At 37.3% G+C, this 14,251-nt stretch overlaps 1 long non-coding RNA gene across 1 annotated transcript in view; it reads right to left on the bottom strand.

Annotated features, from left to right (window-relative positions):
* Positions 1–2,465: 2,465 nt before the first annotated feature.
* The window catches only part of LOC147917410 (uncharacterized), a 67,349-nt gene continuing 55,563 nt past the window's right edge, over positions 2,466–14,251 (bottom strand). The window contains exons 3-6 of the long non-coding RNA XR_015549613.1: positions 13,021–13,189; positions 12,825–12,911; positions 11,302–11,587; positions 2,466–2,878 (exon numbers count right to left, since the gene is read on the bottom strand). This is a non-coding gene — a long non-coding RNA (uncharacterized LOC147917410). The remainder of the gene's footprint in view (positions 2,879–11,301; positions 11,588–12,824; positions 12,912–13,020; positions 13,190–14,251) is intronic.

Here is a 14,251-nt window from a genome sequence, read left to right as displayed (position 1 = left end):
TTCGCAGCTGCTGTAATGATTCCAAAAGAAATCATTTCAAACTTTTTTAAAAATCTGGCTACAAACTGCAGAAATGCCAAAAATAATAGTGACTTACTCTAAATGAAAGTTTATTACTCACTTAGAAGGGTTTGGATATAGGCAGCCATGGGTTGACTTCAGTCCCCAAGCAGTTTTACTACAGGTTCCTTAGGGACCCAGGCAATTTAGCCTGGGCTGCAGCATCCCACAGGTGGCCTAGGCTTCGTGACTTAAGATTTATTTGGGTTCTGGGCAACGAAACCAAAGGAAAGATAAAGAGAGAAAATGCATATGTGTATGTGTGTCACCAGTCTCTTAAAAACAGTCCTCAGAAATTAGCACAAGATCAATCTACTTCATTTTGAGAGGCTGAAAATACAAGAGAAAACAGCCAGGCTGTAGATGATAATAGAACTCTGACCCAGGGAGTAAACCAGCTGCATCAATCAGCTGAAAATGATCCAGACTTGGTCAACGATTGCCTGATTCTCTAATTATTGCCCCCACGCTCAACTAAGAAAGAACCAGGGAAAATAAAAGATGTTCCTCACACCAATCTTGTAAGTTTTCCCACTTCTAGATAACCCCTGCCAACAACCTTTAATCAGAGCGTATCTGAGGCATTCACCATTTTTTCTCCCGCTGTAAAGCTTTCCCACTCTCCTGTCTGTCTCTGAGTGTCTGCCAAACGCAAGTGATGGTGACTGACTCCTTTGCTACAGTGAGCTATGAATAAACAGCCTCTGCTTGTTCGCATTTGGGTGCTCTTCTTTTACTTTCACAGTTCTTCAACCGTGTTTACATCTGACTGTTGGAGATGCTAACAGTGTAGTTTTTAGTCCCCCAAAACCGTATACCAGCTAAAAATCCTATTACTATGAAAGAGACAAAAATGGACTTTGGAGATCAAGAGTTGTTGCCCCACATACCAAAGGAGGCAGGTAAAAATTAAAATAAAAAACCCAACGTTGTGAGAACTGAAACAACGTAATTTCCTGCCCCTGTGTTAAGACCAAATACTCTTTTCTGTCTTCATGTTTAATAATTTTGGACTGAGCATACTTTCTTTATCTTAAATGAAACTAAGAACAAGTAAAATTATTTAGCCACTTTCTCCAAGAAACAACTTGCTCTTGTAACACTGTGAACCAAATGAAATACTTCTCAAGTATAACAGCTTTATCAAAACTTGCTTCAAGACCCTTCCTCACTCTGACCACCAATCCAAAGCTATTTTGCCATAAACTCTAGACAAGCCCTACCTTCTCCCTTCTTGTAATGCCTACTTTAAAATTACCCAGCCTAGGTTCTAAAACCCTAGAAATATACTCCCCTATCCTCCTCCTTCTAAGACACCATTAAGATTGTGAAGGTATTGGTCTCCACATTGCATTAAACCTCATAAAATTAGTCTTGATTGATCAACACATTTTCCTGGTGATTTTTCCAGAGGCTTAATGCAAATACCATGGATGTCCTTCAAATATCCAGTTAATAAGCACTCATAGACCAAAACCCTTGAGGTGAAACTCTGTGCTCTTCTGAGTCTCCCCGAGGCTCCTGCTCAGGAGTTTCTGACTATAGACATAAGCTATGTCCTAGAAAAGATTTGAACTCTGATTATTATTACCTACATATTTACATATTTCTGTATGTCTAACCATATACATACAAGGGTATATTAAAAGCAAACTGGAGGTTTACAAATAATAGAAACACAAATTTGAGACACATTGTAAATATAAAATATCTGAGGAATGTGAAATCTGTTAGTAACTCCTAAATATAATGACTTAGTTGGTTCAATGTTAATGCATATATTAATAAAGAAAAAACACTTATGGATTCTAAACTGTATATTGTTACATGGCAGATATATTAAAAAGTAAAATTAGAATTTTGGCTTTCTTTTCATAAGATTATCAGGTTTCCCTGATTGTAGAGATTACTTTTTATCACTAAGATTTTCTAAGTCTGAACTTTCCTCCCTAAAAATTTCTTAATTTTGAAAATAATATAGTTTCTAATATACATTTCTAGTTATTTTTGTATATTATCAAAATATTAACTACATCATTTTTTTTTGCCTTTGAAGAATATGATTTTTGTTTGTGTTTTGTCTCCTTTGACAATCCTACTTCTATTTTGTTTGTCCCAAATTCAGGCCACTCATTCAGAACCAAAGAAAAGGAAAAACTTGTTCAACTATCTTTTAAAACTAAACTTAATCAAGTTTTCCTAAAATGGCCACACAAAAAATGTTTGTTCCTTCAACTTATAAAATAGAGCATAGTAGAAATAACTGGTTCTGTTTGATATTATCAACATTTTATTGTGAATGACATATTAAATTTAGAATCAATAATCTTAAAATGCTGACAAATCAAAAAAAAATTTTAGTCATTCTATGTATAAGTAAAAATAATCAATTTGACTTAGTGTTATATATGTATTAGGAACATATTCTTGCATTATATATTTATTAGGAGCATGTTCAGGTGCCTGTAAAAAGATTGATACCCGATGCCTGGAATGAGGTATTGTTTCTAGGTTACTGGATTTCAACGCATTTATTAATCAAAAGTATCACAGTATCTCTTCTTGAAAGAGAAAATATGGAAGGTATAAAATAATAATGTAACAACAAAAATATATAGTTAACTCCATTAAAAACTTACGGGAGTCGGGGCCGGCCCGGTGGCGCAAGTGGTTGGGTGCGCGCGCTCCGCTGCGGCGGCCCGGGGTTCGCTGGTTCGGATCCCGGGCGCGCACCGACACACTGCTTTGGCAAGCCATGCTGTGGCGGCGTCCCATATAAAGTGGAGGAGGATGGGCACGGATGTTAGCCCATGGCCGTCTTCCTCCGCAAAAAAAGAGGAGGATTGGCAGATGTTAGCACAGGGCTGATCTCCTCACACACACACACAAAAAAAGATACGGAAGTCAGTTCAGGGATATTAGAAGGTCAAATGAAAGGTTTGTTAACTACAGTGCTGGATATAGAAAAATTCTCAAGATACTGTTACACTCTTATTTCTGAAGTTAAGAAACCTATTGGTGAATGTTTTAAAACTTAGAGGTGTAAACTAATAGAAAAAAGCCAAAATTCATGAGTTTTAAAATACCAGAAATAATTATAGCAAAGAAAATTTCACATATGAAAAAGATGTCAAAATATGAATGCATAAAACAGAATAAAAATTAGAAATGTTTCACTTTACTGAGTGTAATAAAAAGATTAAAATGGAATTAATAGTTTATATTGTTTACAAAATACATAAAATGAAATAACCCCCCAAATTGAAATTTATAAGAAAAACAACAATATGACAAGAAAATACAAACTACAAATAATAAAACTTAAAAGCAGGTATTATACAAGATATACATAATACGAAGAAAGAAATCAAGGAAAATATTTAAATGTTACTACAAAATATTTTTAACTTTACAAAGCTAGAAGAGGAAAACAATTGAGATAAAAGGACATTGAGGTACCATACCTGAAAACATTCATTCAAAATAGAAAAAAAATTAAGAAGCAAATTCAGAAGAAAAATAAAAAGAAAATTTTGGTAAATTTGCAGAATAAAATCAAGGTTAGTGGACTTAATGTACTAATTTCAGATTTTAACCACTCAATTTAGTAAAATTGAGGAAAAAGAGGCCAATGTAATGCAATTATGAAGTTTAATTTATAAAAATGTAAATCTGGATAACACATAAATTTACTTTCCCTCATAACACCAAATGTTTATAAAAGAATTGATAATATAGAGGATGCAAAGAAAATCTATTTCAAAATCAGAATCTGTACAAATTATAATCTAAGCAAAATGGTATTAAAATAGAAATTATAACTCTCCATAACCCATGCTTATTTTTAATGGATTTCTCCGTCACTTTTGGCTTGAATTGAAAAAGAAAACTTTATCGGGATCTCATTTTAAAATTAATAACAATGGAACCTAAGGGTGAAGACATTGTGAGAGAGTCTCATAGGCTAAAAGAAACCTAGAACCTGAGGCAGATTAATTCTAAAATAGCAGTAATCTCTGTTGTTCAGACTCGTGTCTTGAAGGGTGATGTAGAAAATATATACAAGTTCAAAAAATGATGGATAGACTCATAGTTTTATCTAGCATTTCACATATAATTTTCCTCAGTAACATTGTTTTTGCGGAAATAAAGAACAATAATAGAACTCTTCAGGGAACCTAACCATGGACTGCTAGTGATTTGGCAGGTGTACTTATTCTAAAAATGGCAGAGGAGCCCTTGGAGTTTGCAGTTGATAAATATCATGGCAGAGATTGGCAAATCAGTGTGCGGTTTACAAATCTATCACCAATACTTTTCTTCAGTTTGTAGAATGTGCAACCTGGAAGATACTAGAGCCCTCCCATAGACATACTGTGCAATTGCTGAATACATCCCAATTCTACAATATTCTATATGAGGTGTTCTTAGAAATCAGAAAAGGTGCCAACCCGAGATTTTATTACAGTGGGAATCTGAATTAACTGAAGACAAGGATGCATACTCTTCCATATGAAAAGTTAAGCCTTGGGCAATAATGTCACTCCTGCTAAACCACTATTTGAGTATGTGACAGCCAGGAACACAAAATTAAAATATCTATTTCCAAAGAATTGTATAGTTTTGCCAAAGAAGGCTGGAAAGTCTGTCCCTTTCAGTGAACCCCTGAAAGCTCTGGGTTTTGTGTAAAGCAGCTCAAGAAATCAAAGAAATAGCATTTGTGAAATGAGCCAGCACTACTTTTTTTTTTTTTTTTTTTTTATTGCAGTAACATTGGTTTATCATTGCAAAAATTTCAGGTGTACATCATTGTACTTCTATTTCTGCATGGACTACATCATGTTCACCACCAAAATACTAATTACAACCCATCACCACACACATGTACCGAATTATCCCTTTCACCCTCCACCCTCCCCCCTTCCCCTCTGGTAACCACCAATCCAATCTCTGTCCCTATGTGTTTGTTTATTGTTGTTATTATCTACTACTTAATGAAGGAAATCATACGGTATTTGGCCTTCTCCCTCTGACTTATTTCACTTTGCATTATACCCTCAATGTCCATCCATGTTGTCACAAATGGCTGGATTTCGTCGTTTCTTATGGCTGAGTAGTATTCCATTGTGTATATATACCACAGCTTCTTTATCCATTCGTCCCTTGATGGGCACTTAGGTTGCTCTCAAGTCTTGGCTATTGTGAATAAGGCTGCAATGAACACAGGGGTGCATGTACCTTTGCAAATTGGTGTTTTCAAGTTCTTTGGATAAATACCCAACAGTGGAATAGCTGGATCATATGGTAGTTCTATCCTTGATTTTTTGAGGAATCTCCATACTGTTTTCCATAGTGGCTGCACCAGTTTGCACTCCCACCAGCAGTGTATGAGAGTTCCCTTCTCTCCACATCCTCTCCAACACATGTTGTTTCCTGTCTTGTTAATTATAGCCATTCTGACAGGCGTGAGGTGATATCTCATTGTAGTTTTGATTTGCATTTCCCTGATAGTTAGTGATTTTGAACATCTTTTCATGTGTCTGTTGGCCATCTGTATATCTTCTTTGGAGAAATGTCTGTTCAGGTCTTTTGCCCATTTTTAATTGGGTTGGTAGTTTTGTTGTTGAGATGCATGAGTTCTTTATATATTTTGGAGATTAAGCCCTTATCAGATGTATGGTTTGCAAATATCTTCTCCCAATTGTTAGGTTGTCTTTTCGTTTTCTTGATGGTTTCCTTTGCTGTGCAGAAGCTTTTTAGTTTGATGTAGTCCCATTTGTTTATTTTTTCTATTGTTTCTCTTGCCCGGTCAGATGTGGTGTTAGAAAAGATGTTGCTAAGACCGATGTCGAAGAGCATACTGCCTATGTTTTCTTCTAAAACTTTCACAGTTTCAGGTCTTACATTCAAGTCTTTAATCCATTTGGAGTTAATTTTTGTGTATGGTGTAAGGTAAGGGTCTACTTTCATTTTTTTGCATATGGCTATCCAGTTTTCCCAACACCATTTGTTGAAGAGACTTTCTTTTCCCCATTGTATGTTCTTGGCTCCTTTGTCAAAGATTAGCTGTCCATAGATGTGTGGGTTTATTTCTGGGCTTTCGATTCTATTCCATTGATCTGTGTGTCTGTTTTTGTGCCAGTACCATGCTGTTTTGGTTACTATAGCTTTGTAGTATATTTTGATATCAGGGAGTGTGATACCTCCAGCTTTGTTCTTTTTTCTCAGGATTCCTTTAGCTATTCGGGGTCTTTTGTTGTTCCATATGAATTTTAGGATTCTTTGTTCTATTTCTGTGAAAAATGTTGTTGGAACTTTGATAGGGATTGCATTGAATCTATAGATGGCTTTAGGAAGTATGGACATCTTAACTATGTTAATTCTTCCAATCCAAGAGCACGGAATATCTTTCCATTTCTTTGTGTCTTCTTCAATTTCTTTCAGAAATGTTTTATAGTTTTCGGTGTACAGATCTTTCACCTCTTTGGTTAAATTTATTCCTAGGTATTTTATTCTTTTTGTTGCAATTGTAAATGGGATGGTATTCTTAATTTCTCTTTCTGCTACTTCGTTGTTAGTGTACAGAAATGCGACTGATTTTTGTATGTTGATTTTGTATCCTGCAACTTTACCATATTCGTTTATTACTTCTAAAAGTTTTCTGGTGGATTCTTTAGGGTTTTCTATATATAAAATCATGTCATCTGCAAATAGTGACAGTTTCACTTCTTCCTTTCCAATTTGGATCCCTTTTATTTCTTTCTCTTGCCTGATTGCTCTGGCTAGGACTTCCAATACTATGTTAAATAGGAGTGGTGACAGTGGGCATCCTTGTCTGGTTCCTGTTCTTAGAGGGATAGCTTTCAGTTTTTCACCATTGAGGATGATATTAGCTGTGGGTTTCTCATATATGGTCTTTATTATGTTGAGGTACTTTCCTTCTATATCCATTTTATTCAGAGTTTTTATCATAAATGGATGCTGGATCTTGTCAAATGCTTTCTCTGCATCTATTGAGATGATCATGTGATTTTTGTTCTTCATTTTATTAATGTGGTGTATTACGTTTATTGATTTGCGAATGTTAAACCATCCCTGCATCCCTGGAATAAATCCCACTTGATCATGGTGTATAATCTTTTTAACGTATTGTTGTATGCGATTTGCTAGTATTTTGTTGAGGATTTTTGCATCGATGTTCATCAGTGATATTGGCCTGTAATTTTCTTTTTTTGTGTTGTCCTTGTCTGGTTTTGGTATCAGGGTAATGTCAGCTTCGTAGAATGAGTTAGGAGCTTCCCCCTCCTCAATTTTTTGGAAGAGTTTGAGAAGGATAGGTATTAAGTCTTCTTTGAATGTTTGGTAGAATTCACCAGGGAAGCAGTCTGGTCCTGGACTTTTATTTTTGGGGAGGTTTTTGATTACTGTTTCGATCTCCTTACTGGTGATTGGTCTATTCAAATTCTCCACTTCTTCTTGATCCAGTTTTGGAAGGTTGTATGATTCTAAGAATTTATCCATTTCTTCCAGATTGTCGAATTGGTTGGCATATAGTTTTTCATAGTATTCTCTTATAATCTTTTGTATTTCTGAGGTGTCTGTTGTAACCTCTCCTCTTTCATTTCTGATTTTACTTACTTGTGCCTTCTCTCTTTTTTTCTTGGTGAGTCTAGCTAAAGGTTTGTCTATTTTGTTGATCTTTTCAAAGAACCAGCTCTTGGTTTTATTAATTTTTTCTATTTTTTTTTGGTCTCCATTTCACTTATTTCTGCTCTGATTTTTATTATTTCCCTTCTTCTACTGATTTTGGGCTTTGTTTGTTCTTCTTTTTCCAGTTCCTTTAGGTGCATTTTTAGATTGTTTATTTGAGATTTTTCTTGTTTGTTGAGATAGGCCTGTATCGCTATAAACTTCCCTCTTAGAACTGCTTTTGCTGTATCCCATAAATTCTGGCATGTCGTGTTTTCATTTTCATTTGTCTCCAGGTATTTTTGATTTCTTCTTTGATTTCTTCATTAACCCAGTCGTTGTTCAGTAGCATTTTGTTTAATCTCCATGTATTTGTGGCTTTTCTGATTTTCTTCCTATAGTTGATTTCTAGTTTCATACCGTTGTGGTCAGAAAAGATGCTTGGTATTATTTCAATCTTCTTAAATTTATGGAGACTTGTTTTGTGGCCTAATATGTGATCAATCTTGGAGAATGTTCCATGTGCATTTGAAAAGAACGTGTATTCTTCGGTTTTTGGATGGAATGCTCTGTATATATCTACTAGGTCCATCTGTTCTAAGGTCTCGTTTAAGGCCAATGTTTCCTTATTGATCTTCTGTTTGGATGATCTATCTGTTGGTGTAAGTGGAGGGTTAAAGTCCCTACTACTATTATTGTGTTACTGTCTATTTCTGTTTTTATGTCTGTTAATAATTGCTTTATATATTTAGGTGCACCTACATTGGGTGCGTAGATATTTACAGGTGTTATATCCTCTTGTTGGATTGTTCCCTTGATCATTATGTAATGCCCTTCTTTGTCTCTTTTTACAGTTTTTGTTTTAAAGTCTATTTTGTCTGATATGAGTACTGCTACCCCAGCTTTCTTTTCATTGCCATTTGCGTGGAGTATCTTTTTCCATCCCTTCACTTTCAGTTTGTGAGTGTCTTTAGGTCTGAAGTGTGTCTCTTGTATGCAGCATATATATGGGTCTTGTTTTTTTATCCAGTCAGTCACCCTATGCCTTTTAATTGGGGCATTTAGTCCATTGACGTTTAAAGTAGCTATTGATAAGTATGTACTTACTGCCATTTTTTAACTTTTTTATTTTTTTTTTTTCCTCAGTGTTTAAGTAGTCCTTCTCTGTTCCTTACTTCTTCTATACAGAATTGATGGTCACTTTAGTTTGACCTCTGTCTGAAAGCTGTACTCTTTAACTACCCTCCTCCCTCCTTTTATGTTTTTGATATCATATCTAACCTCTTTTTTGTGCATTTGTATCCATTACGTTCTAATCGTGGAAATAGATAATTTTTCCTATTTGTGGTCTTCTCTTTTCCCCTTAAATCAGTCCCTTTAACATTTCTTGTAGCACTGGTTTCTTGGTGACAAACTCCTTTAATTTTTGCTTATCTGGGAAAATTTTGATCTCTCCTTCCATTTTGAATGATAACCTTGCCGGGTAGAGTATTCTTGGCTGTAAGTTTTTTCCTTTTAGCACTTTAAATATATCGTGCCATTCTCTTTTAGCCTGTGAGGTTTCTGCTGAGAAGTCAGCTGATAACCTTATGGGGTTTCCTTTGTATGTAACTTGACATTCTCTTGCGGCTTTTAGGATTCTCTCTTTATCTTTAATTCTGGACATTTTGATTATGATGTGTCTTGGTGTGGGCCTCTTTGGGTTTATCTTGTTTGGGGCTCTCTGTGCCTCCTGTACCTGGATGTCTGTTTCCTTCCTTAGGTTAGGGAAGTTTTCATCTATTATTTCTTGAAATAGATTCTCTGCCCCCTTGTCTCGCTCTTCTCCTTCCGGGACACCTATAACACGGATGTTAGTGCGCTTGATGTTGTCCCAGAGGTCCCTTAGACTGTCCTCACTCTTTTTAATTCTTTTCTCTTTTACCTGTTCACCTTGGGTAATTTCTTCTAGTCTTTCTTCCAGCTCACTGATCCGTTCTTCTGTATCCTCTACTCTGCTTTTGAGTCCCTCTAATGAGTTTTTCATTTCCAGTATTGTATTCTTCATTTCTGATTGGTTCTTTTTATATCTTCCATTTCTTTGTTGACATTCTCACTGAGTTCATCTATTCTTCTCCCCAGATCAGTGAGCATCCTTAACACTCTTAGTTTGAACTCTCTGTCAGGTAGGTTGCTCATTTCTGTTTCACTTAGTTCCTTTTCTGGGGTTTTGTCCTGTTCCCTTACTTGGAATGTATTCTTTTGCCTCCTCATTTTGCCTCTTTCCCTGTGCTTGTGTCTATGTATTAGGTAGGTCAGCTACGTCTCCTGCTCTTGGATAGGTGACCTTATGTAAGTGATGGCTTAGGAGGCTTCCAGTGTGCTTCCCTCAGTTCTCAATGTTCCAGGGGTGGCCCCTATGTGGGCTACGTGTGTCCTTCTATTGTGGCCTGTTAGCTCTCCCTATAGGCGCCCAGGGAGGCTGAGTTATGCTCCTGGCCAGCTGTTGTAATGCTCAGCTGCTTGTAGTTGTTGTGGGCCCTTCAGTCTCTTTATCAGGTGTGGGGAGCCCCAGCACAGTTGGCTGTAAGTTCTAATACCACATTTGTGTTGCAGTATTTCTTTTAAGTGAGTAGGCCCCCAGTGTGGCAGGTTGTTAGGCTCAGGGCCTTAGAATTGCTGTAAACCTCTAGCCTATTAGGTCTCTTCTCAGCTCTCTGAGGATTGCAGCTGGGTGGGGCTGGCCTCAGGCACAGGAGCACCCAATTGTTTCAGGCTTTGGAAGGTGGGGCAAAACTCCTATGTGGGTCTTTGAGAAGCACAAGTCTTCTGCAGCTGACAAGCCCTGCTGCCCAGAGGTCCACACACACAGTCAACACAGTCCTGCCCCGTGTGAGCGCCCCGACCTCCCCAAGCGGACCCAGTCTCTCCACGGCGGGAGCCCCACACACTCCACCACAGCCCCACACTCTCTACCCGCTCCTTGTGCACACCCTGCCCCACTCAAGTCAGCTCAGTTGCCAGGCTGCAGAGAATCCAGTCACCAATCTATGCAGGCCCACACGTTGCCTGAGGGCTTGTTGTTAGGTGGGGCCAGTCTCTAGGGTGGGCTGCCTGCCCTGGCTGAGCTGGATTAAATCGGTGCTCTAGCGGGTGGAGCAGACCCTGGGCTAGCAGGCCTCAGGGAGAACTCCAATGGCGTCTGTGTCAGCACGCTCACACCAGGCCACAACAATGGCCGCCGCCAATGTCCCAGTCCCTGGAGAGGTCTCACCCCTCACCGAGATGCACTCAGGGCCTATTAGGTGAGTCTCTTGTCACCAAAGCAGTGTGCACCTTTCTTTCTGGTGATTTTAGGATGCTTTCTGGCACGGGTGAGTTTGTGCGCGGGCCCTTTAAGAGCCAGTTTTAGTTTCTTTGTGAACCGGGTTTTCTGGGGGTGCTCCCCAATGCTTTAGTAGCAGGCAAGGTCAGATATTATGCCACTGGTGTCGATTGTGCTGGGTCCACAAAATGCCCACAGCGGGGGCGCTCCCCGGCTCAGGACCCCGCGCCTCCAGGGAGGCTGCGTACCTGTGAGCTGCTCCCGGCGGCCGTGAAGCTGGCGGCTTGTGAAGGCGGCGTTTTTCCTCTCCAGAAGGGAGTCTCTGCCTCTTCCACCCCAGTTAGGATTGTCCGTTGTTGCAGGAGTTCCTCTCATCCAGTTTTCAGTTCTGTCTCAGGGGTAATTTTTCCACGAGTAGTTGTAAATTGGCTGTGTCCACGGGAGGAGGTGAGTTCAGAGTCTGCCTACGCCGCCATCTTGACTCCGCCCAGCCAGCACTACTTTTTGTTTAGTTAGAAATTCTGTGTCTAAAATCTTGTTTTACAAAATATATTTGGAAGGGGAAAAAAAGAGAATATTAAAATTAAAGAAGTAGAAAATCTTAATATTTAAAATAACCAAGGAAGGTATAAGAGTTGTCAAAAAACTTTTATTTTTCCTTGTTATTGTTAATCTTACTCTATTGTTGAAAGAAGTCTGTTGTGTGTCTCATATTTTCATTGCTTTTAGTGTTTCTTTTCATCTTTAGCATTATGAAGTACAACCTAAACATGTTTTTTTCTTTTTTTATTATAACATGTAATTGTCTAATAAATCCAACACGCACTTCATCATTGAAAGTTATAATCTAGGCCTTCACTCCTGTGCTTTAAGTCACATTTTCACTTCTAGAACTTTTGGGGAGATTTAAATTTTTTTCATATTCATATTGCTATATTAGGAAAGATTCTCTAAAGATATCTGGTAATTCCTACTGACAGATCAAAGGAATATGCTGAGATAGTTTTGAACATTTTTAAATAGTTCTATTTCATTAGAGAATCAATGGTATTACTTGGATTAAAGTTATTTGCCTCCTAATATAATTTTTGATTTTTGATATTTATTTCAATAAATATTTTAGTGCGCATTTTACTCTTGTTATCTGTGTGCATCTGTAAGCTCTCTTGGGGAAAATAACCAAATAGGAAATGCTTTCCAAATCTATGCTTCATTGCTGCAGGATGATTAACCACTTCAATTCCTTTGGAAGTAAGATCAGTCTTACTTTCTGAATAATCAGTAGATTAGATTAGTGTCAACTGAAACTCAGTGATGGCTGGAAACATGCTATTAAAAGACCACTTTAGAAATTATTATTAAATAAATGAATATAGTATAGCTATTTGCTTTGCAAAGCTATCATCTTCACTCTGAAACCTTGTCTATTCCATTTTACTTTTAATTAATGTCATGACAATTTAGGCTTTTGCATCACGTGCCTTTTAGGCTTAAAACGAAAGTATATTTTAAAGCCTCATGTTTTTATGTTAGTCAGAAATTTAAAAATAAACTATTATACATTTTTGTTTATCAAACACTAATGACCTCAGAGTTATTCTATAAACACATGACGTATAAAACATAAAGACAATTCTGCCTTTATATCTGGGATCCACAAGCAACAAATTTTTCAAAGAGTACATATAAACATTCTGTGAGGCACCGCCTTTTAGTGCAAATATCATTGGAATACAGTAGAAAAACTGAGAATTTTTACTGACTAATATACCAGAAAACACTGGAAGGAATATAAGATGATCGTGCTCTTAACGGCATAACTGCAGCAAGATCTGTCCTCCTCAGTAAACAAGAGAACCTAAAAAAATAAATGAAAACATTATTTTAACATTAGACAACAGACAGAACAAGACAGTAATCTCAGAGAATGGAAACAAACAAGGTAAGTTTACAATCACATCACTTACTGCCTAGCGGCACTTTCTGGACCATGATGCAGGTGCAAGAAGTCGGAGAGCAGGCAGGCTGTGACAGTCTTGCTGGTTTGAGGAGATGGAGGTTGAAGATGGAGAGGTTAAAGTATCTGGAATTTGTGGATCAAAACCACAGAGAGGGAACTATGCAGAAAAGCAGTTCCTGAAATATACATAGGGCTGCACATGAGTTTTTTTTGGCTGAGAACTAGGCTGCTCATGCACAGGGTGAGAATGCTCGAAGCTAAGCAAAGAGCAACTATTGGAGAAAGAGCCACAACTGCAAGGCTGTAGCAGAACGATCCCCAGAGTCACGCAGAGCAGGGAGATTTTCTAGTCCTGATCAACCAGGGGAGAGAGACTTTGTTTAATAACGGGGTTATCAGTAGAGAACACGAATAAAATGATAAATTCCTAGAAATACACAACCTACTAACACGAGTTATGAACAAATAGAAAATCTGAACAGACCAATAATGAGTAAGGTGAGTGAATCAGCAGAGTAGTTGGGCTAAAGTAACTCAAGAACAAAACCCTCGTAGTCACACCAGAAACGAAGCTTAAAATGCCAAGCTGATTTACATGCGACTAAACTTCTTGTTAAAACAAAAATCAAAACATTTTAAGTGAATGCAATAAAATCCAGGCATTCAACAAATTAGTATTCCAAATGTAACCCCTGAGCAAGAGAAAAATTAGTCAGTATAACAAATGCAACAACTAAAATAAGTAAATAAAGCATACAGCAAGTAAAAAGTAAGTAAAATAAGCAAACAAAATTAGAGCTATATAGAGTATCACGTTGAAAGAGGTAAATGAAATTAAAATATGCAGTATGTGGTTTATTCCAAAATACAGAACAGTGGAAAAAATAACAGAATATAAAATTGAAAATAAATAGCAAGATTATAAACTAATGGAACAACTATATAAATAATTGCATCCATTGTAATGATAGGACTCTTCCGTTAAAGATAGATATTTTAGCAATGGATTAAAAAAGCGAAATCTAACTCTATCTTGGTATAATAGGCAGAACCACGTCTCCCCCCACCCACCCACCCAAAGATATCTACATTTGAATCCCAGGAACCTGTGATTATGTTTTATTAAGTAGCAAAGGAAAACTATGGTTGCATATGGAACTAAAGTTGCTAATCAGAAGATAGAAAGATTGTCCTGGATTATCTGGGTGGACACAGTTAATCACCAGTGTCCTTAAAAG

This window comes from Ceratotherium simum, chromosome 3 (assembly GCF_057802395.1).
Source record: "Ceratotherium simum simum isolate JZ-2026a chromosome 3, ASM5780239v1, whole genome shotgun sequence".
NCBI classification, from domain to species: domain Eukaryota; kingdom Metazoa; phylum Chordata; class Mammalia; order Perissodactyla; family Rhinocerotidae; genus Ceratotherium; species Ceratotherium simum.
The sequence above is the reverse complement of the archived record's forward strand: the minus strand, read 5'-3'. Positions and strand labels throughout refer to the sequence as shown.